The sequence below is a fragment of the Amphiura filiformis genome, chromosome 9 (genome assembly GCF_039555335.1).
Source record: "Amphiura filiformis chromosome 9, Afil_fr2py, whole genome shotgun sequence".
Taxonomy (NCBI): domain Eukaryota; kingdom Metazoa; phylum Echinodermata; class Ophiuroidea; order Amphilepidida; family Amphiuridae; genus Amphiura; species Amphiura filiformis.
The window spans coordinates 21878379-21901648 of NC_092636.1; positions in this window are offsets into that span (position 1 = coordinate 21878379).

A 23270-nucleotide genomic window follows, 5' to 3' on the forward strand; every position below is an offset into this window, starting at 1 on the left:
TACCGTTTCTACCAATGTTGGAAAGAAGTTTCTCAGCCTACTAGATAAATGTTTCCTCCAGATCACCAGCTCAACAAGATTCTAAATAGAAACACCGTAAAGATAAGTTATAGTTGCATGCCCAACATGCAGCAACTTATATCAGGACACAACAAATATGTGATGCAATCTGCGAAAACATCTTTGGCTTCGACACAAAACACCACTAATTGCAACTGCAAAAACAAATTGTGTCCTCTTGATGGAAATTGCCTGATATCGGGAGTAATATATCAAGCGACGGTTACAAGGGCAGACAACCGCAAGGAAGAGACATATGTTGGACTTACAGAAGGCCCATTTAAAACAAGATTCAATGTCCATAACAGTACCTTCAAAAATGTAAATCAAAGATACGCCACCGCTCTGAGCAACTACATCTGGAACCTTAATGATAAGAAAGTATCATATTCCATCAAATGGAGAATTATTGCTCGAAGTAAATCGTACTCTACCAGCAGCAAAAAATGCAATCTATGCATTACTGAGAAATACTTTATTATAACTAAACCACAAATGTCAACCTTGAACCACAGAAACGAACTAGCAAGTGGCTGCAGGCATAGAAAAAACATTTACTGTGTAACTATAAATAAGTCGCTCTTTTAGCATGTTTAGCAATAAGTAGGCCCAGACATGGATACGCACTTAAGACGCGTATTGTGTTGCGCAACTTTAAGATACGCGGTTGCGTTAATTCCTCTTGCGCGCGCATCAAAACTCAAGACATATTCTTTGTCATTTTACACATTGCAACTGACGAGTGTGGATGGGTGAAACCATCCATACGAAACAAATTTGTATTACGATGTGGTAATTTCACTAATAATAATATATTTCGCTCCTATATTTTATAGTTGAGCACTTTATCTAGTGATGGTTTCACTACAATTTCTTACTATTTATTTATTTATTTATTTATTTATTTATTTATTTATTTTTTGTTTTTGTTTTGATGTTGTTTGATTTTTGTTGCTGTTTTACATGACTCTGCTATTATTGTCAGGGTGAAATAGTAGTGTCAAAATTATCTACAATATAACAACCGAGATATGAAGCATAATATCATTAAGTTACAAAATAACAATAAGTGGGCCTACAACCATGGCCAAAATGTGTTGGGACACTTATGGAAAACGTACACTATAGTATGACCTTTATTTCCGTTATTATTAACGTGATAAAGTGGAGGTTTCTTTGGTGTCAGGCCTAAACACTTTCCTAACACCTCAACCCTCCCCTTCCCCACCAATCAATGTTGGGTGCCACAAGGCTCGTGTGACCAAAAAAGTCGAATTCAACATTGATCGGGGGAGTGGGGGGCTTATTTACGTTACCCTATCAAACCGTCCCAACACTTATGGCCAGCATTGTCTCTAAGGTACAAAAAATCAAATTTTAAAATGTGTGTTTTGGCCCATATCTCCTCAAGCATAGCTTGGATTTTCATCAAATTTTACATGAAAACGGAGAAACAATTTATCTTTTCACTTATATAAAAATTATTGCATTTTCCTCATGTGATTTAGGGATACGGTCACGTTTTATACGCAATATCATGTATTTTACAGTGCGTTCTGAACATTATTAGCCTATGCCAACTACGTATTTTGCGTAAAATGACGTTTTATTTTGAAAGAGTAGTGATTTAATCGCCAGAAATACATGATATTTGTTGACAGGAATTGATTGAAGTCTTTTAAAAGAGTGATTTTGGGAAAAAAATGCTTAAAATTTAAAAAAAAAAGCTAATTTTAGAAAAACAACAACAAACTTTAATCATTTTCATCGTTTGCATCAAAAACGTATGTGGTATTTGCAACGAGTATATCGTGTAAATATAATCATAGTCGGCAGGAGTAGGCTTAAATTACATTTTATGACTGAAATTTATTAAAGCGCTTTCAAAGAAACTTATAGTAAGTATAGAAAGTAAAATATAGGTAGACATACAGAAAAAAAAAGAAGGACGGACATTGGCAAAATTAATAGAACGACGAATATAATATGATGAAGGATATTGTAAAATAATAACAAAAAAGAAAAGAAAAAGAAATCTAAATAAATTCAGGGCTCGAACCCGTGTCCACTGCGCCTGTGGCAGATGCCGTATCCATTGCGCCAGAGAGCTGTGTAACTTCAACAGACTTAAACTATAATATAATGCTATTCAACATGCATGTATATAAATATACGCTCTACACACGATATACAGTCCAAAAAATACATTTTACGGCATTTGTTTCATTAACTGAATATTTATCATATAGCAGGTGTTGGCTGACATTGTGCTCCACATTTAGTTCAGTTTTTGTCCGGGATAAATGACTACGGGACAAAATCGGACGGTATACACGTCTTTAAAGAGTAAAGAATTTTAATATAATATTACTTTCTTTTTCTTTTTACAAACGTGTATATCGTTCGTTTTTGTCCCAAAATCATTTTACCCCGGCCCAAAACTGAAATATATGTGGAGCACAAATGTCAGCCAACACCTGCTATATGATAAATATTCAGTTAATGAAACAAATGCCGTAAAAGTGCGATTTGTTTGACTGTTTATCGTCCGTAGAGCGTATATTTATATACATGCATCTTGTATAGCATTATATTACAGTTTAAGCCTGTTAAAGTAATACAGCTCTGTGGTGCAATGGATACGGCATCTGCCACAGGCACAGTGGACACGGGTTCGAGCCCCTGAATTTATTTATATATCTTTTTTCTTTTCTTTTTGTTATTATTTTACAATATCCTTCATCATATTATATTCGTCGTTCTATTAATTTTTGCCAATGTCCGTCCTTCTTTTTTTATGTATTTGTTGCTTCATTTGTGGTAGACTGCGGTAAATTGGGAAAACAAGTGTGCATGGGTTCGATTCCTTTATTTGTTTTTTGATCACTTGAGATGTTGTGATAACTTTGATTTTCTTCTATAGCTGTAATGTAACATTTTAATTGGTGGAAACAATAATTTTCCATTTTAAAACCCAAGTTTTTGACAGTTAAAGTGACGAATAGTGAACTTAGACAGGGCCAAAATTTCGTTTTAAGACATTTTAAGTGACCAGTCCCTAAATGTCAAATGTAGCCATCCAAAATTTTTTTGGTAAAGCCACATGATAAGATCTCTAACCTCTCCAAATTTGGTGTCAATATCATATTTACTTTTTGAGTTATAAGCAAAAAACTGAAATTAGATGATTTTTTTTCAACTTTTCAAATACATGTCTCTAAGGTACAAAAAATCTAATTTTAAAATGTGTGTTTTGGCCCATATCTCCTCAAGCATAGCTTGGATTTTCATCAAATTTTACATGAAAACGGAGAAACAATTTATCTTTTCACTTATATAAAAATTATTGCATTTTCCTCATGTGATTTAGGGATACGGTCACGTTTTATACGCAATATCATGTATTTTACAGTGCGTTCTGAACATTATTAGCCTATGCCAACTACGTATTTTGCGTAAAATGACGTTTTATTTTGAAAGAGTAGTGATTTAATCGCCAGAAATACATGATATTTGTTGACAGGAATTGATTGAAGTCTTTTAAAAGAGTGAAAAAAAAAAAAAATGCTTAAAATTTAAAAAAAAAGCTAATTTTTAGAAAAACAACAACAAACTTTAATCATTTTCATCGTTTGCATCAAAAACGTATGTGGTATTTGCAACGAGTATATCGTGTAAATATAATCATAGTCGGCAGGAGTAGGCTTAAATTACATTTTATGACTGAAATTTATTAAAGCGCTTTCAAAGAAACTTATAGTAAGTATAGAAAGTAAAATATAGGTAGACATACAGAAAAAAAGAAGGACGGACATTGGCAAAATTAATAGAACGACGAATATAATATGATGAAGGATATTGTAAAATAATAACAAAAAGAAAAGAAAAAGAAATCTAAATAAATTCAGGGCTTTTTTCTTTGTCCAAACGCCTGTGGCAGATGCCGTATCCATTGTCCCAGAAGCTTGTAACTTCAACAGACTTAAACTATAATATAATGCTATTCAACATGCATATATATAAATATACGCTCTACACGATATACAGTGCCAAAAAATACATTTTTACGGCATTTGTTTCATTAACTGAATATTTATATATATGCAGGTGTTAGCTGACATTACAGCTCCACATTTAGTTCAGTTTTGTCCGGGATAAATGACTACGGGACAAAATCGGACAGTATACACGTCTTTAAAGAGCCCTGAATTTTAATATAATATTTTTTCTTTTTCTTTTTTGTATATCGTTTTTATCCCAAAATCATTCCTTCATCATATCGCCAACAATATATTCGTTAATGAAAACTGTTCGTGTTATATTAAATTTTATGCCAATGTCCGTTCAATGGATACGGCATCTGCAGTGGACAATTTATTTATAATCTTTTCCTGTTCCTTTTAATTTTTTGCCAATTCTTCTTATTTGTTGCTTCATTTGTGGTAGACTGCGGTAAATTGGGAAAACAAGTGTGCATGGGTTCGATTCCTTTATTTGTTTTTTGATCACGAGATGTTGTGATAACTTTTATTTTCTTCTATAGCTGTAATGTAACATTTTAATTGGTGGAAACAATAATTTTCCATTTTAAAACCCAAGTTTTTGACAGTTAAAGTGACGAATAGTGAACTTAGACAGGGCCAAAATTTCGTTTTAAGACATTTTAAGTGACCAGTCCCTAAATGTCAAATGTAGCCATCCAAAATTTTTTTGGTAAAGCCACATGATAAGATCTCTAACTGCTCCAAATTTGGTGTCAATATCATATTTACTTTTTGAGTTATAAGCAAAAAACTGAAATTAGATGATTTTTTTTCAACTTTTCAAATACAACCATGGCCAAAATGTGTTGGGACACTTATGGAAAACGTACACTATAGTATGACCTTATTTCCGTAATTATTAACGTGATAAAGTGGAGGTTTCTTTGGTGTCAGGCCTAAACACTTTCTTAGCACCCCACCCCCCCCCCCCCTTCCCCACCAATCAATGTTGGGTGCCACAAGGCTCGTGTGACCAAAAAAGTCGAATTCAACATTGATCGGGGGAGCGGGGGGCTTATTTACGTTACCCTATCAAACCGTCCCAACACTTATGGCCAGCATTGTAGGATTGAACCCTGAGGTTCGAGCGTTGACAATTTGCAAAAAGCGATATTGCAGATTTGTAAGAAGCATGACTTTTACGTCACATTGTGACTGAACAAGTCAAAGAAATTCTACGTAAGCCTTTGTTGTATACGTGTTTGTAACAGTATGATCTATTTATATCGAGTCATGTGTCACAATGTGAAAAATGCTTGAGCCACTTTGTTTGAACATATGAACCACAGCACCTGTACACCAAGTTGTGCTGCAATATAAAAGTGTGCTCTATTTTACTCTATCAGACATCCTCGGATAAGTAACAACCCACATCCTTTACTCACGGCAGCTGCGATGAATGAAATTGAATGAAATTGAATGGAATTGAATCGGAGCAGCATACATCTCATTTTAAATACTATGTCCTGTGATGATATCCCTGTTGAGGGTAATGACATGAGAATATCAACGTGGTATCTGAGGTAAATAACCACCTAAGTCTGTCAGGTCAAAGTTCATATGGCTGTGAGTCTAAAGAAGACATTTTTAAAAGTTATTTTGAATGAGCAATAAGCAAACTTTTCATATAGTATGAAAAATTTATGAAAATAAACATTGTTATATCAGAGCAGCCTTTGTTTACCAAGTTGATAAACATATCCATTCACTATCTACCTCTGATTTCCTCTTTGGCATGTCTCTGTCACTCAAGATTTGGTATTACTTTATATGCGTATATAGCAAGAACTTCTTCATATTGTTCAAATTTGAAAATGTTTTGCATTATCATGAATGTTTAATTTATTGCGGCAACAAATACTCTCAAAAAGACAAATGTGTGTCATCCTGACAATGGGCCAATGAAATTAAGCACACAGTAATGTAAACTCATATTAATAATACAAGCTTCATAGGGCTATAGAATCTGGGTTTTGCTTTTGTTTTAACATTTTGAGATCCAAATCTAGGGTAAGCTAGTGCTATCACATTCACCATGTTCACAGCTCAGGATTGGCATGTCAAATGGATTCTGCGGATAGTGAATTGTATTCAACAATTTGTGACAGAGTCTCACTTATAGGGCAAGATGATCTTGTAGATGGGTTATGAATTATGTAGTGAACAATTTGACAGTGTTTTTATCATGAATGTGACAATCACACTTTCGTTAATCTTACATATATATGTGAATATAAACATGTGCTCAAATATCAAATCAAACTTCTTTGAATTAAATGTTCCTGCCTGTTATAAGTCACACCAAAACCTTCAATTAAGGAATTTCCCAAGGGGCACTGCACCTAGGAAATGCCATGGTCATAAGATGGTAACATTTTTCAATTCCATAATACTGACAAATAAACGATGAAAACTCATTAACCTGGTTCATAACCTGTCATTACAATAATACTTTAGTTTCTTACCGTAAACTTTAAAACAACCCTTTAAAGGTAACAATCTTTGACAACTTCTTCTATTTTAATATTTAAAAATACACATATAGCAAATGCCTTTTCATATTGATTCAAAATTTGAATATTTTATGCATCAAAATGAATGTTTAATTATTGGCGCAACAAATACTCTTCAAAAAAGGCAAAACTCTGTCATCCTGACAATGCGCCAAGGAAATTAAGCACGCAGTAATGTAAACCCGTATATTAATAATACAAACTTCAAACCCAGTTTGTATGACACCACCCAAAGGGCTATGGAATCGGGGTTTCCTTTTGTTTTAACATTTTGAGATCCAAATCTAGGGTAAGCTAGTGCTTGATGAAGCCGGGTGCACACGTATCACATTCACCATGTTCACGCTCAGGATTGGCATGTCAAATGGATTCTGCTGATGTAAAATTGATGACTTGTATTCAAACAGTTTGTGTCAGAATCACATTTATAGGGCAAGATGATCTTGTAAAAAGTAGATGGGTTGTGAATTATGTATTGAACAATTCGACAGTGTTTTTATCATCAAGTGTGCCAATGAAATCTGACAGGTTTCGGATCACATCATGTCAGTCGGGTAATTGAACACCTTTGTGTGGATAAAACATAATACCATCAAACATCTTCATGTGAATATAAACATGATGTTATCAGCCACTAATGTAGCTTCAAATTTGTACTATTTCATGAGATTGTCTTTTTCCATACAATTTTATTTTCAATATGCAATTCGGGTATTTCTGTATAGTTTGTATTGACTATGTCCCGTACATTGTGTACTTTTTTGTTGCACAGGCAGTGCCCGAAATAATTCCGGTGGTCTTACCCGTGGGCCTGGAGGATCTCATCATAAATCCATGGCACTGTTGTTGTGAGTGTGAAGCTTACAAAGTGTCACAAAGGTGGAATAGTTAGACATTGAAAAGTACACATTTGAGTTCGGGCCCATTAAAATTGACAGGGGTTCGATAGATTTCAAAAGACATGGGCCCAAATGGCCTCTTTTTGAGATTTGTACTTCTCTCTAGCAATGCGTAGAAGTTTCTGTTTGTTTTATTATGAGACCAACTTTGAACAAAGAGATAAACTTCTTAAGGTTATTAATTATCTTAAACTGTTGTGATTTGGTAGTTCACAACATCTTACGAATGGTAGTGAGCTTTGGCAAAAACTGCATTGCTCAATACATAGCGAGTGTGTAGAGGAATTAAAATATCACAGATATACTTTTATAGGTGCTGCGGTTCTTGAGTTACGTTGTAAAGAGGGCTGAAACAACAACACTTTTGTAAAACGTACATAACTCATTAACAACAATAAATTAAACAAGTTTGCAAAGTATACGATTTGTAGAATGAACTTTTACAAAACATCAATGTGTTATTTTTCAATAATATATTGATCTAGATAATGAAAATCGATATTTAGGTTGCTTCGACCAACAATACCTCGTCTACCCTTAAGTAGAATTAAATAGACTACTACTTATCTCAGCAAAGTATGTTTTACTTCATTAGCCTTGAAATTTAGAATTAAAAACTGCAATCTACGCCTAACATTAAGAATTTCATCACATCAAGACCAGTCAAAACTTACGTTTCTAAACTTTTCATCAAAAAAATAAAAAAATAAATGTTGGTACAGCGCCTTTCACATGTGAACATGCACCAAAGCGCTTTACATTTATTCCGCCGTCATTAGAATATGTCAGCTGCCATACAATGCCCAAGGCATGCTCATGCCTTTGGGCGGCGCTCAATGGACAGTATTCATAACAGCTCCCCATTTCACACCTGGGTGGAGAGGAGTAATCGAGATAAAGTGCCTTACTCAAGGGCACAACACGATGGCGTCCCCGGGGCTCGAACCTGCAACCTTCCGATTATGAGTCCTAGCCCGTTCCGCTCGGCCACCGTGCTCCGTATCAACCATCGGTTGACTTCATCAGCAGTATTGCTGTTTTGGAGTGTTGTGTGATATTGAGCAGCACCATTCCCTGTGTCAATGTTCTTGTGCAACACAGGATCGTATAGATGTGAAAGTTTGGTACAAATGCGCGCGAAATATTTTGCCATATTGAAACTAAAATGGTGAGATATGGTACAAAAATGGAGCAAATTCGCGCAAAGATCGTGAAAGATTCACTTTTATTTTTTTTACCATGACATAATAAGCACGTCTGCGAGCAAATCATATGATGACTCGGCTTATATAAAATACCGTGTATAATTTTTAACTTTCCCTGTTAAAGAAACCAATGTGAACAAGTATTGTCGTACTTACAAGAAAAGCGATGAAAGCTTTTAAAAGAACTACAATAAGCCTGCTCAGAAGGTACGGAAGATGGTACTTTTGAATGAGCAAATATTAGCTATATTTGTCTTTTTGAATTAGTGCATTTTCAAGACAGATATTCATATTCAGAATCAATTGAACACATTATCTCTTTAAAACGCTGCTACTGTTCGTAGTTTGACGAGTGTTTTTTGTTTTACTCTTACTCTTATTCTATTCTATTCTATCCTTTTTATTCTAAAGTATAGTTGTCTACACAAGCACACTGTCTCCTTGAGTCACACTCAAGTATGACTTACCAAGTTTATGAAACCACTAGCAGTTATAACATTATCTTTCTAAGCAGCTCTTGTAGTAAGTGGATGAGTCTTGTAAGTATTTTTCCTCAAATGATATGACTATACAAGCTTCGTCTTGAATGTCATGGTCAGATAAGATGTCATGTATTTGACAAGCCTCACTAACACACTTTACAAACCCTTATGATATAACATCAATATACTATCTGTAAGGACACTAAAGAAATCTGGTAATATAATGCTAATAGCTGGATGAAAAATGATCTTGTACTCATTCAAAAAGAATTTTGTAAAATGTTTGGTTGAGTAAAGTTTGACAAATGAAACATTTTACAACAAAGATATTGTTGGTAATATTGGATGACACGGTGCTTCATATTACAGCCCTGTATTGGGAAATTAAGATAATATGATATTTTTGTGGACAAATGGATGTACGAGTAGCCGGTACAAATATCCGGTAAAGCTAAATTTATACTTTAGTCGCTAGAGAGGACCATGATCTGAGATTGACCAATAAGTGTAAGCTACTTGAGTATAAATTTAGTATAAATGTATAGCGAAATCTTCCATTGACTCTGAGCAAGTCTATAACCACTTTGTCTCCTCCCACTTTACCCATGTGGAATTAACCCTCTTCTTGCTGAGCCACTTTTTGTATTAAACACAGACTACCAAGAGGGCGGTTGGTGTAACACTTCCCCTTAATTTTCTATTATAAATGTTATGTGTCATTGTAAAGGGTTAAACAAATAACCCTCCTAAAATTATAAAACATTTCTTTGCATAACTTGACATACAGGGTGTCCCAAAACAAAGAGGCCCCTAATTGCGCCCTCTTTTTCTCCTATTTCTGAAAAGTTGATCAAATATATTTTGGTATGTAAAAAAACATTAATAAACCAAAACAATCATATCAATCGGCGCACAACTTTTGAAGATATGCTCTTTTAAAGAAATGTACCCGTTTTTCACTCTGTCCACATCACGGAGAAGGTTTGGCTACTTCAAAGATTGAAAGGAGTACACATACCATGCATGAATATCAAACATTCCTCAATGATAACTTTATAAAATAACTTTATTTATGGAATGGGCTTTACCGGTGGGTTTATGGGCAGTGGATTTTGTTAATAATGTCATTAATTTGTGGGTAAAATGGATGCCGAATGGGACTTCTTTTGCTCTACTTGCGATTACTTATTTGTTCTTGGTTAATTATGCCTTTTTGTTTTATTATGTTTCTTACTTTCTTAATTTGTTGTTTCTTGCTTTCTTTTTTTTCATTTACAATATAAGTCATTTCTCTTTTTAGGATAAAAGGTAGCCCTAAAAGGCTGTTTGGTTTGTCTTTGGTACTTCTGAAGTGAGTTTACTGTGCTGCTCTGCCTTCTACTTGGTTGCCTCCTTGGCGAATACAGGTTTCAGCCCTGGTCCTCATTGCATCAATTGCGTTGCGTACCATTACGGCCCCACATTATTCCATAAACCATTTAACAACAAATCAGGGACTTTGCTGCTACAAGAGCGCACACGTACACCCTAGACAATCCACAAATAACCATCGCAACCAGGATCAGCTCCCCGAGTTTCGTACGGGTTACAACGAGACAAGTAAGTTCCTTGTCCAGGGGAATTTCAAGCTAACTCAATTTTCCACGATTGAGCTAACTTGACTGCAATAAGTTTGACGTTATTCTTAAGACCATAGTTTTTTCTCACCAATCTCACCTTCACTGTTCAACAACAAAATCCAAACAGCATTTTTTATTCAAAAGCAGCATAGTGTTTGCCATATATTACACACAAAAAATTAAAATCAGTATATAACGAAGTACCGTATTTCATGAAAAATCGTGATTACGTCATTTTGTTAACGGTGACATCTACTTCGAGTAACTCAACACTCCCAAAGTTACCGTCTGTCATGAAAAGATCAGTCAAACTTGAAGCGTCGTATTCTTTTGTGAATGAATATTGAAATGTTCTTTTTTTTATATTGCGTAGACACATTAACTCGTGGCAGATTTGCTTTCTTGAATCTACAGTTAGTGTCGAATTGTTGATCCTGATCAATCAAATATGGCATATCAATGAAGTAAAGTGTTTCACAAAGTAGCATTTAGATAAGAGGAGAGGAAGCTACAATACATTATGAAATTTTGAAGGAAGTTGACTTTCTAACAATTCAGCTAACAATTCAGCCATGTAATTCTTTAATGTTTAACGAGTTTCCAATATTTTTGTAAGAAAGAAAGAACAGTTTATCAACCCAAAGTGTTATAAGACAACAAATCAAGACAAGTCCCGACCGGCACACAGCTCAACAAAAAAGCAAGGGAATGTGCCGGCATGGGATTCGAACCCACGATATTTTTGTAATTATGTCGTGTGTGCTTTAAACTGAGATGTCCTGTATATTTATTTAGAAGTCTACAATAAGACCGTTTGTTCTTTATGCACAATAATACAGTAAATTCGAAAAAAAATCGTAAAATAAAACCAACTAAATGTTGATGTATATTATGATTCATCCAGTCGTAGAAACAGAGGTGAATTATAAATAAAATACTGGAATAACTTACGAATTTTGCGAATTTTCATCTAATCTCATTGGACTTCATCTGGCAACTGCAAAGATGCTCCGGTATTGATCGTAATCGGAGACCGGTCACATGTCAATCGGCAAGGAATATTGACAATCGATGAATCCCAGGCGTGCGACAGTTGGAATCTCAGGCCCCCTCGTTTGTTGAGGGATGGCTTCTCCACTCGTTCCCAAATCGCTTCTCGAACTCCCCGCTCAAACCACCTCTCCTCACGGTCTAGAATGATGACATCCTCCGTATCAATTTGGTGTCCGGAAGTTTTGGCATGAGCGTATATAGCAGAATCCGGTTGCCAGTCAGTAGAACTAGGACGTCTATGTTGTCCAAGACGAGCTTTGAGATATAATTTCCCTCTAAAACCAACTAATAAACAAGCGGATCCCTGAAAATATCTAAAAGTAGGACTATTCAATAAACCAGGTTATCAGGGCAGGAAACTAAATACAACGAGCCGTGTTGATCTGCAGATATCGCTTTTATTTTAGGCCTTAATATTTAATTATAATCATGCGTTAATCGTCTCCTTGGTAAGCTACCGCATCGTCTAGCGATGGACATAAGATAAGTGACTTGTAAATCGCTCCTCTTTGTCCAAGTAAAGATTCTTTCGTACAGGAAATTATACAACAAACGTAATAAAGACAATATTGAAGGGACTAAAAGCTCGATTAAAGTCAAAGATGTGAACAACCAAAAGGAGTGGTTGCTTGGACTAAAGCCGTCACATATACAGAAAAAACCCTTACTACATGTTTGACAAAGCTTATGATTAGATGACAAATTATGGTATTATGGGGGACCAAAATGATTGAGGCGAGTGAGCCCTTTAAGCCCAGGGTTCCGTTGCTTATAACGCATCCAACTCAAATACCAATGAATGCTGTCGATCATCCTCGGCACTGTGGATGTTAAACAAGACTTTGTATTAGAGCTATGCCACACACTTAGTGCTCCAGCTTGAATTTGCATTTGGTACATTTTTGGTTTTCATGAGCCATGAAATTGCTCGCTCCGTCCTTCGGAGTAGACGTAAAACCGTCGCTCCCATAAAGAGAGCACGTCATGCATCATTAAAGATCCCATCCATTCTAATGTTGTTTGGATATCACAATGAAGTACAGAGCTGCTTCTGAAACCCACTACAACAGTAATAGTAGGCTGCATTGATGATACTAACGTTAAGCAAAAGTTCGCTATTGGTGACGAAGGCGATTTATGACTCTTTTTGTCATCGATTTTCGATTTAAATGATACATTTTGAAACTATTGAACACAAATTCCATTCTATGCATTCCGGCTCTATAATGTCAGTTAAGGGGGTACTACACCCCTGGCCAATTTTTTGCCTATTTTTGCATTTTTCTCAAATTTTTTTTTTTCTCAAATTTTTTCTCTAATTATAGCACATTGGTGACAAGTTAGATATGTATATTATAGGGGCAAGGACTACAACTACTGCACTGAAAATTCGGCAACTCAAAGCAAGTAGTTATTGATTTATTGATCAAATATTGGTTTCCCTCATTTTTGACTGTAACTCCACAACTGTTGTCTGTGCGGAAATAAAAATTTCCAGTGCAGTAGTTGTAGTCCTTGCCCCTATAATATACATATCTTACTTGTCCTCAATGCGCTATAATTGTTCGAGAAAAATGCCAAAATAGGCACAAAATTGACCAGGGGTGTAGTACTAAAACTACCCACTCCATAATAATACCCCTTTTCATGGGGACGAGGTAAAATGATTTGAAAAGCCCATTGTTTTCAACACGGCAGGAATGATGTGCCTAGGATTTTCAATTTTATCGACAAATTCCCATAGTACATATCGGATTTATATATAGCTGGCTCTAATAAGGCTAATGGTATATCAAATTATATCGCTTGGCGGGTCTTAGTTTTACAAATAGGTTAAATTTAATTATGTGGCATTAATAAGATCATGTTGCATCGCTCAATGTTATTAAATAATAATCATGATAGGAATAATGCCTAAATATCGTTTGATGAGGATTATGAAGCTTATTAGACTTCTGCGGCACGTAATTAAAATATGATGCAAACTTTGAAACATGCACGAGTATCTAGTGGTAAATTATATTAGAGACATATTTTAATTTTTCTGCCCTATTTTTGCTTCTAAAGACAAGAAACATCTGCACGTCTGCTTAGAGATATACGGGCAGAGAATAACACCTATCAGTTCCCCAAATAATTTATTGAGAAATAGATTTCAAGCAGTCATTCAAGTAGTCTTATTATATTGCCAATCTACAATCTAAAAGGTGAAAAAAAAAACACAAATCCACAGCATATTATTCACTGATATAACACGTATGTAAATTTTCTACAACTTGGTAGTAAAAGTCGTTAAAGTTTGTCAGAATGGTGTCTTTCACGGCCGATCTGAAGAAAAATATACTAATTTATTTTGGCAATGTTTTGTATCTTTTTTAGAAGTTCGCATTGACTGACAGCAATATCTTGTTTCGAAAAAAATGAATACAGGGTGTCCCAGAAAAATTACCGAGTGAATAAAATTGAACGTATGTCGAGAAATAGACATTAGAATAAAAATGTAAAAATGTAGCGCATAGCCTATTTGATTGTGCATCACATATACGAAAATTTTATTTGATTCGGTTGACTGGTTGCGGAGAAATTAACGATTACATTCCAAGTTTGATCAAAAGGTGCTTTTTTCATACTCGCTCACCGCTTCCTAAAGTGTAGGAAATCTCATTACATTTAGTCCACATTTAATCCGACGGTGTTTTGTTATTCATGCTTTCACTGAAGATAAATAACAGTTTGTCCGAGAAAACTTTGATTTCTGCAATTGGAAGCTTTCCAACTTTAATTCTTTAGGTTGTGCAAATACGTTATATTTTAACTTTCCAAAGAACGTTTGAGCCAAGAATGACAATAATCAAGTGCTTACAGCTTTACGTGTGATTTTTGTTACCATGCAACATGAATGTTGAAGTTTTAAAAGATTTAAACTTTTTAAACTTTTTCGATTTTGAAGCCATTTTGCAAACGTCACCACGGTCAAGGTCAAGTCACATATTGAGATGGGTTTGTGTACGTGGTGTGTGTTTGGGTCTATACGTCAAAATGCCAAGAATTACAACAGGTGGATATTGATTGACATTCTTGTAGTTGTTATTTGGCTAAATGCCAAGATGTAAAACATGTGACGTGTTATGTCAAAAGCAGACACTTTTGGGCAGGTTATCAATTTTGAGGTTTTTACATATCTTAAATGTAGAGATATTTTGCTCCACAACGCCGTTTTCCCCAATGAAATCGGACATTCCCAAGCGAAGATATTGAGTTCGTAAGTTATGGTATTATAAAATTGGAAATCGAGATATCGGCCTTTAAAAATATTATTGACAATGTTGAGAGTAGTTACTTTGAAAAATGTCTCAAAAAATACAAGATGCCAGTTATTTTCCGGTCTGAAACTATTAGACAATATTTTTAACATTAATAACATCACAAATTCGCAACAAACCCAAATTGTGAAAAAAATCACCCTCGGGCAGATTTTTGGCTATTTCTCCATTTGCGATCCTGCCCAAAAGTGTCTGCTTTTGACATGACACGTCACACATTATGCTGATTCGAATTTGTGGCCAAATGCCAAGAATTAGAAGAAATTTTGATTCACAATCTTGGTCACTATCAAAGTTAGGCTATAAGCCTAAGCCTATATCTTAAAACATAATGTAACTAAGCATAATGCAGCCCTACATGTTTGATTTCTAATGAGTTTTTTGCTTGGCTACAAGCCAAGCAATATTATCGTTCGTTTGCGATCTCGACCTTTGACCTGAAGTAGGAAACTAGTCTTGTTAACATGCATTGCTTCATCCTCAGTAAAACAATGTTGTATGATAATGTTCAAAATTTAAGTTGTGGGTTTGCAGGAGGCTAAAGAGTAGCCTCACTCCCACATGACTCAATTCATTTAGCTATATATTCAGCAGTGAACTCTTTGACTTGACCATGTTAACCCAGGGATGAAATAGCAACCTCCCAGATAACTTTGTTTCCCTCAAAAAGCAGTGCTCAGTAGTGATTGTTTTTTTAACCTGGAGGATGATGAGTTTTAATGACTGTTGACAGGTGTAACATGGAACTTGCTTCGTTTTCCAAGATAAATTTAACCAAATTATTATATTGTCCTTGGACATGGAACAATTGACCAAGAACAATTTTGGTGGTTAATGAACTTTCGGATCACAGTATACATGGTATCATATCCCTGGTATAAGAGAGTGCAATATCACAGTCTATTCATGCCTTTTACTTCCATGGACTATGTTACTGCGAACTTCTTGATTTAATGTGGTGTTTGTCAGTCATGTTTGACGTTTGGGAGAAACTACTGTTTTATAGCATGTTTTATGTACAGGTAGGTGGGTATTTAGGTTGTGGGTTGGTATACATGTAGGTATAGGTTTAAGGTACATTGTATTTCATAGCACAGACCATCTATATTGTCTATGTTTATAGGTAGGTATATATGGCCTATAGGTAGGAAGGTAACACTGCATAGGTCAGGTACGCCTAGATGGTAGTTGCTATTGGAGCAGGTGTGTAAAGGGCCAGTGCTGACTTGGACTGATTGGATCAGATCGTTTCATATATAAACCAAGTATAGGCCTACTGCAATGTGAGTTCCTGTAGTGTAGTATGTTCTTTGTATTTATTTTTTGATATATTTCATTTAGTATGGGTATTCCAAGGCCAAGCTCTCCCTTTTAAAGGGATTTTTATTAAGAAATCACTCATTCACAAGCTGTGAATCTTTCCAGGTGTTATATCCAGGATATTTTTTTTTCAGATATTGATGAGTTTGCAGATATTTAAAAGCGCAATGATTTAGAAAGTGCAGGGATTTATAGTGCGCTACGCACAGGCACAACGCCTAGACGTTGATCCACAAGCCTCAGCACACTTTACAGGTTGTCGCTGACCACTACGGCCAGACATCATTCCATAAACCATTTAACAACAATTCAACTTTGCTGCTACAAGAGCGCACACCCTAGACATTCCACAAATAACCTTCGCAACCAGGATCAGCTCCCCGAGTTTCGTACGGGTTACAACGAGACAATTAGCAGTGAGTTCCTTATCCAGGGGAATTTCAAGCTAACACAATCTTTCCACGAGATCGTACTAGGCACCGCCAGGGTTCAAACCCGCAACCTCTCGCACCATAGTCGAACGCCTTATCGATTGAGCTAACTTGACTATCACGCTAACATGCTATTCGTTTTATAAACATTTGCTAACTACCGTCTAATTTTGGGACATTTTACATTCAGTCTTTGTTTTCACTTTTTTCATTTCTTTTCCACTTTTGTTTTTATTACACGGGAAATTATTGTCATTATTGTTTTTGTATTGATAACAAGTATTACATACAAAGTTGTTTACATAATTATGTATTCCACATGTAGTGACTTGTGCATGGTTTCACCTCAGGGCAAGTATTACCTAAAACCATGTTTTTGTGTTATGTGTCATTTCCAGGAGCATGCCTGTACGCAGTTGAGTTATCTGCTATCGGGCGATATAGCAACTCTGGCACAAAAACAGCATAACTATGTAATTTTACTAACTTTTTTTGATTGCCTTTTCTCTGATTTGTTTTTTCATGCGGCGTACATTTCATACTCCAATTATTTTGGAGTGAGTTGTAGTGATATGATATAAATCGCTGCTTCCATGAAGAGTTACTACATGAAAAATCTCTTTTACTGGTATGAAATGATTAGTTATTATGGTTATAAAAATGGTATGTAAACGATAAATCAATTTATGGCAACAACGATTTAAACTTTGCTTAAAGAAACATATTTCCCAGTTTTTCTTTATTTTTTGATCAGGTGGACTGTAACTAAAACCTTCCTCCATTTAAAATGCATTTTTAAATTTCAAATAATTCCCATGTAAGATCAACTTGGTATCAACCAGTGAAGAAACTTTTTGTCTGTAATACCCAAGTTAATCACCAACTATTTGAAAGGACATACGTTTATTTATTTATTTATTTATTCATTTATTTATTTATTTATTTATTTATTTATTTATTTATTTATTTATTTATTTATTTATTTATTTATTTATTTATTTATTTATTTATTTATTTATTTATTTGTTTATTTATTTATTTATTTTGTTGTTGTGTGATTTTTTGGTTGCTGTTTTACATAACTCTGCTATATTTGTCAGAGTGAAATAGTAGTATCAAAATTATCTACAATGCAACAACCTAGATATGAAGCATAATATCATTAAGTTACAAAATAACAATAAGTGGGCCTAGGATTGAACCCTGAGGTTCGAGCGTTGACAATTTGCATAAAGTGATATTGCAACTTTGTAAGAAGCATGACTTGTATGTCACATTATGACTGAACAAGTCATTGGAATTCTACGGAAGCCTTGGATACGTGTTTGTAACAGTATTTGTGATCTTTTATATCTAGTCATGTGTGTGATGTGCCCTGAGTAATTTAAGTTGATTATTTTATCATGAGTAATGACATTTTGGGGGGAATTCCCCTCTCAAATTGAGCAAAACAAATTGAATTATATCTTATATGGAATATTTGAAAAAAAACAACCCTGAGATTGTAAAGTGATGTCATGGAATTCCTCTGAGGAAGTGATGTCATGGGATTCCCCTTAGGAAGTGATGTCATGGGATTCCTCTTAGGAAGTGATGTCATAGGATTCCCCTCAGGAAATGATATCATGTGAAAGGTTAATGTTATAATTAAGACTTGGGAATTTCCCAGACTGCAGCATAGTGTGAAGATAGTAATTGGCTATTAATAAAATGGGTTTTTGTTCGGTGTTTGATAATATATAAGAGAATGTAAACATAATTCATCACAGTTTATAGTGTTGATCTGGGCTAGCCAGCTAATGTGCTTAGAGTCCAATTCCTTCAAGGAAAAATAATTGCGAACCAGAAATATTTTATGTAGTCAATGTACTACTGCTTACCAGTGTTGTCGGACAAGATCTAGAATACGTCAAAGAGCGTACTTCTTCCAAGAAAAGAATATATATTCTTCTGTCGACTTGTTGAAGTCTAGCTTTTGATACAACACACCTGACGATATTGTGTGAAAGGAGAAAGCAGCGCAAGGAGATAAGCGTTTGGAGAAAGCAGCGCAAGGAGATAAGTGTTTGGAGAAAGCACGCCACTTTTGTGTGAGGATTATCATTCACAAGGATATTCATCAATGCAAGTGTACAATGGATTTTCGCAGGACAAGTGAATAAGGATATATATACATCAGCCGTCCAGAACATTGCAAGAACTCTATGTTACCATCAAGAAGAAGAATGCTGGCTAAGTACTGATTAATTTAAAGAATAATTATATTTGAGTATATTTGTATGTGCATTTGTTGTCATATATTGTACCAATCATATCTTACTTTCAATTAAAGACTTAGATTTTGTTAGCTTAATCAAACATTGTATTTGTGTTGTGCATTCGAGTGAATTTGGGTAAAAGGTGATATTGGCCATGAGTCGGTACGACTCGTAACATGTGTCACAATGTGTAAAATTGTTTTAGCCACTTTGTTTGAACATACGCACTACTACACCTGTATACCAAGTTGTGCTGCAATATAAAAGTGTGCTCTATTTTACTCCATCAGACATCCTTGGATAAGTAACAACCCACATCCTTTTCTCACGGCAGCTGCGATGAATGGAATTGAATGGAATTGAATCGGAGCAGCATACACCTCATTTTAAATACTATGTCCAGTGATGATATCCCTGTTGAGGGTAATGACATGAGAATATCAACGTGGTATCTGAGGTAAATAACCACCTGTCAGGTCAAAGTTCATATGGCCGTGAGTCTTAATAAGTCATTTGAGTTACTTTGAGTGAGCAATAAGCAAACAGTTCATAATAGTATGAACAATTTATGAAAATAAACATTTTACCAAGTTGATAAACATAATGCATTGCATACCTACTTCTGATTTCCTCTCTGGCATGTCTCTGTCACTCAGGATTTGGTATTACTTTATATGCGTATATAGCAAGAACTTCTTCATATTGTTCAAATTTGAAAATGTTTTGCATTATCATGAATGTTTAATTTATTGGGGCAACAAATACTCTCAAAAAGACGAATGTGTGTCATCCTGACAATGGGCCAATGAAATTAAGCACACAGTAATGTAAACTCATATTAATAATACAAGCTCCATAAGGTTTTGCTTTTGTTTAAACATTTTGAGATCCAAATCTAGGGTAAGCTAGTGCTACACGTATCACATTCACCATGTTCACAGCTCAGGATTGTCATATCAAATGGATTCTGCGGATATTTGGTGAATTGTATTCAACAATTTGTGACAGAGTCTCACTTATAGGGCAAGATGATCTTGTAGATGGGTTATGAATTATGTAGTGAACAATTTGACAGTGTTTTTATCATGAATGTGACAATCACACTTTCGTTAATCTTACATATATATGTGAATATAAACATGTGCTCAAATATCAAATCAAACTTCTTTGAATTAAATGTTCCTGCCAAAACCTTCAATTAAGGAATTTCCCAAGGGGCACTGCACCTAGGAAATTCCATGGTCATAAGATGGTAACATTTTTCAATTCCATAATACTGACAAATAAACGATGAAAACTCATTAACCTGGTTCATAACCTGTCATTACAACAATACTTTAGTTTCTTACCGTAAACTTTAAAACAACCCTTTAAAGGTAACAATCTTTGACAACTTCTTCTATTGATATTAAGCATTGTTTATATCAGAGCAGTGTTTGTTATGTAGATAAACATAATCCATTACATACCTACCTCTGATTTCCTCATCAGCATGTCTCTGTCACTTAGGATTTGGTGTTAGGCTGTATTTTAAAATATTTTAATATTTAAAAATACACATATAGCAAATGCCTTTTCATATTGATTCAAATTTGAATATTTTATGCATCAAAATTAATGTTTAATTATTGGCGCAACAAATACTCTTCAAAAAAGGCAAAACTCTGTCATCCTGACAATGCGCCAAGGAAATTAAGCACGCAGTAATGTAAACCCGTATATTAATAATACAAACTTCAAACCCAGTTTGTATGACACCACCAAAGGGCTATGGAATCGGGGTTTCCTTTTGTTTTAACATTTTGAGATCCAAATCTAGGGTAAGCTAGTGCTTGATGAAGCCGGGTGCACACGTATCGCATTCACCATGTTCACGCTCAGGATTGGCATGTCAAATGGATTCTGTTGATGTAAAATTGATGACTTGTATTCAAACAGTTTGTGTCAGAATCACATTTATAGGGCAAGATGATCTTGTAAAAAGTAGATGGGTTGTGAATTATGTATTGAACAATTTGACAGTGCTTTTATCATCAAATGTGCCAATGAAATCTGACAGGTTTCGGATCACATCATGTCAGTCGGGTAATTGAACACCTTTGTGTGGATAAAACATAATACCATCAAACATCTTTATGTGAATATAAACATGATGTTATCAGCCACTAATGTAGCTTCAAATTTGTACTATTTCATGCGATTGTCTTTTTCCATACAATTTTATTTTCAATACGCAATTCGGGTATTTCTGTATAGTTTGTATTGACTATGTCCCGTACATTGTGTACTTTTTTGTTGCACAGGCAGGGCTCGAAATAATTCCGGTGGTCTTACCCGTGGGCCTGGAGGTTCTCATCATAAATCCATGGCACTGTTGTTGCGAGTGTGAAGCTTACAAAGTGTCACAAAGGTGGAATAGTTAGACATTGAAAAGTACGCATTTGAGTTCGGGCCCATTAAAATTGACAGGGGTTCGATAGCTTTCAAAAGACATGGGCCCAAATGGCCTCTTTTTGAGATTTGTACTTCTCTCTAGCAATGCGTAGAAGTTTCTGTTTGTTTTATTATGAGACCAACTTTGAACAAAAAGATAAACTTCTTAAGGTTATTAATTATCTTAAACTGTTGTGATTTGGTAGTTCACAACATCTTACGAATGGTAGTGAGCTTTGGCAAAAACTGCATTGCTCAATTCATAGTGAGTGTGTAGAGGAATTAAAATATCACAGATATACTTTTATAGGTGCTGCGGTTCTTGAGTTACGTTGTAAAGAGGGCTGAAACAACAACACTTTTGTAAAACGAACATAACTCATTAACAACAATAAATTAAACAAGTTTGCAAAGTATACGATTTGTAGTATGAACTTTTGCAAACATCAAGGTGTTATTTTTCAATAATATATTGATCTAGATAATGAAAATCGATTTTTAGGTTGCTTCGACCAACAATACCTCGTCTACCCTTAAGTAGAATTAAATAGACTACTACTTATCTCAGCAAAGTATGTTTTGCTTCATTAGCCTTGAAATTTAGAATTAAAAACTGCAATCTACGCCTGACATTAAGAATTTCATCACATCACCAGTCAAAAATTACGTTTCTGAACTTTTCATCAAAAAATAAAAAATAAATGTTGGTATTTATACAGCGCCTTTCACATGTGAACATGTACCAAAGCGCTTTACATTTATTCCGCCGTCATTAGAATATGTCAGCTGCCATACAATGCCCAAGGCATGCTCATACCTTTGGGCGGCGCTCAATGGACAGTATTCATAACAGCTCCCCATTTCACACCTGGGTGGAGAGGAGTAATCGAGATAAAGTGCCTTACTCAAGGGCACAACACGATGGCGTCGCCGGGGCTCGAACCCGCAACCTTCCGATTATGAGTCCTAGCCCGTTCCGCTCGGCCACCGTGCTCCGTATCAACCATCGGTTGACTTCATCAGCAGTATTGCTGTTTTTGGAGTGTTGTGTGATATTGAGCAGCACCATTCCCTGTGTCAATGTTCTTGTGCAACACAGGATCGTATAGATGTGAAAGTTTGGTACAAATGCGCGCGAAATATTTTGCCATATTGAAACTAAAATGGTGAGATATGGTACAAAAATGGAGCAAATTCGCGCAAAGATCGTGAAAGATTCACTTTTATTTTTTTTACCATGACATAATAAGCACGTCTGTGAGTAAATCATATGATGACACGGCTTATATAAAATACCGTGTATAATTTTTAACTTTCCCTGTTAAAGAAACCAATGTGAACAAGTATTGTCGTACTTACAAGAAAGAAAAGCGATGAAAGCTTTAAAAAAAACTACAATAAGCCTGCTCAGAAGATGGTACTTTTGAATGGGGCAAATATTAGCTATATTTGTCTTTTTGAATTAGTGCATTTTCAAGAGAGATATTCATATTCAGAATCCAATTGAACACATTATCTCTTTAAAACGCTGCTACTGTTCGCAGTTTGACGAGTGTTTTTTGTTTTACTCTTACTCTTATTTTATTCTATTCTATCCTTTTTATTCTAAAGTATAGTTGTCTACACAAGCA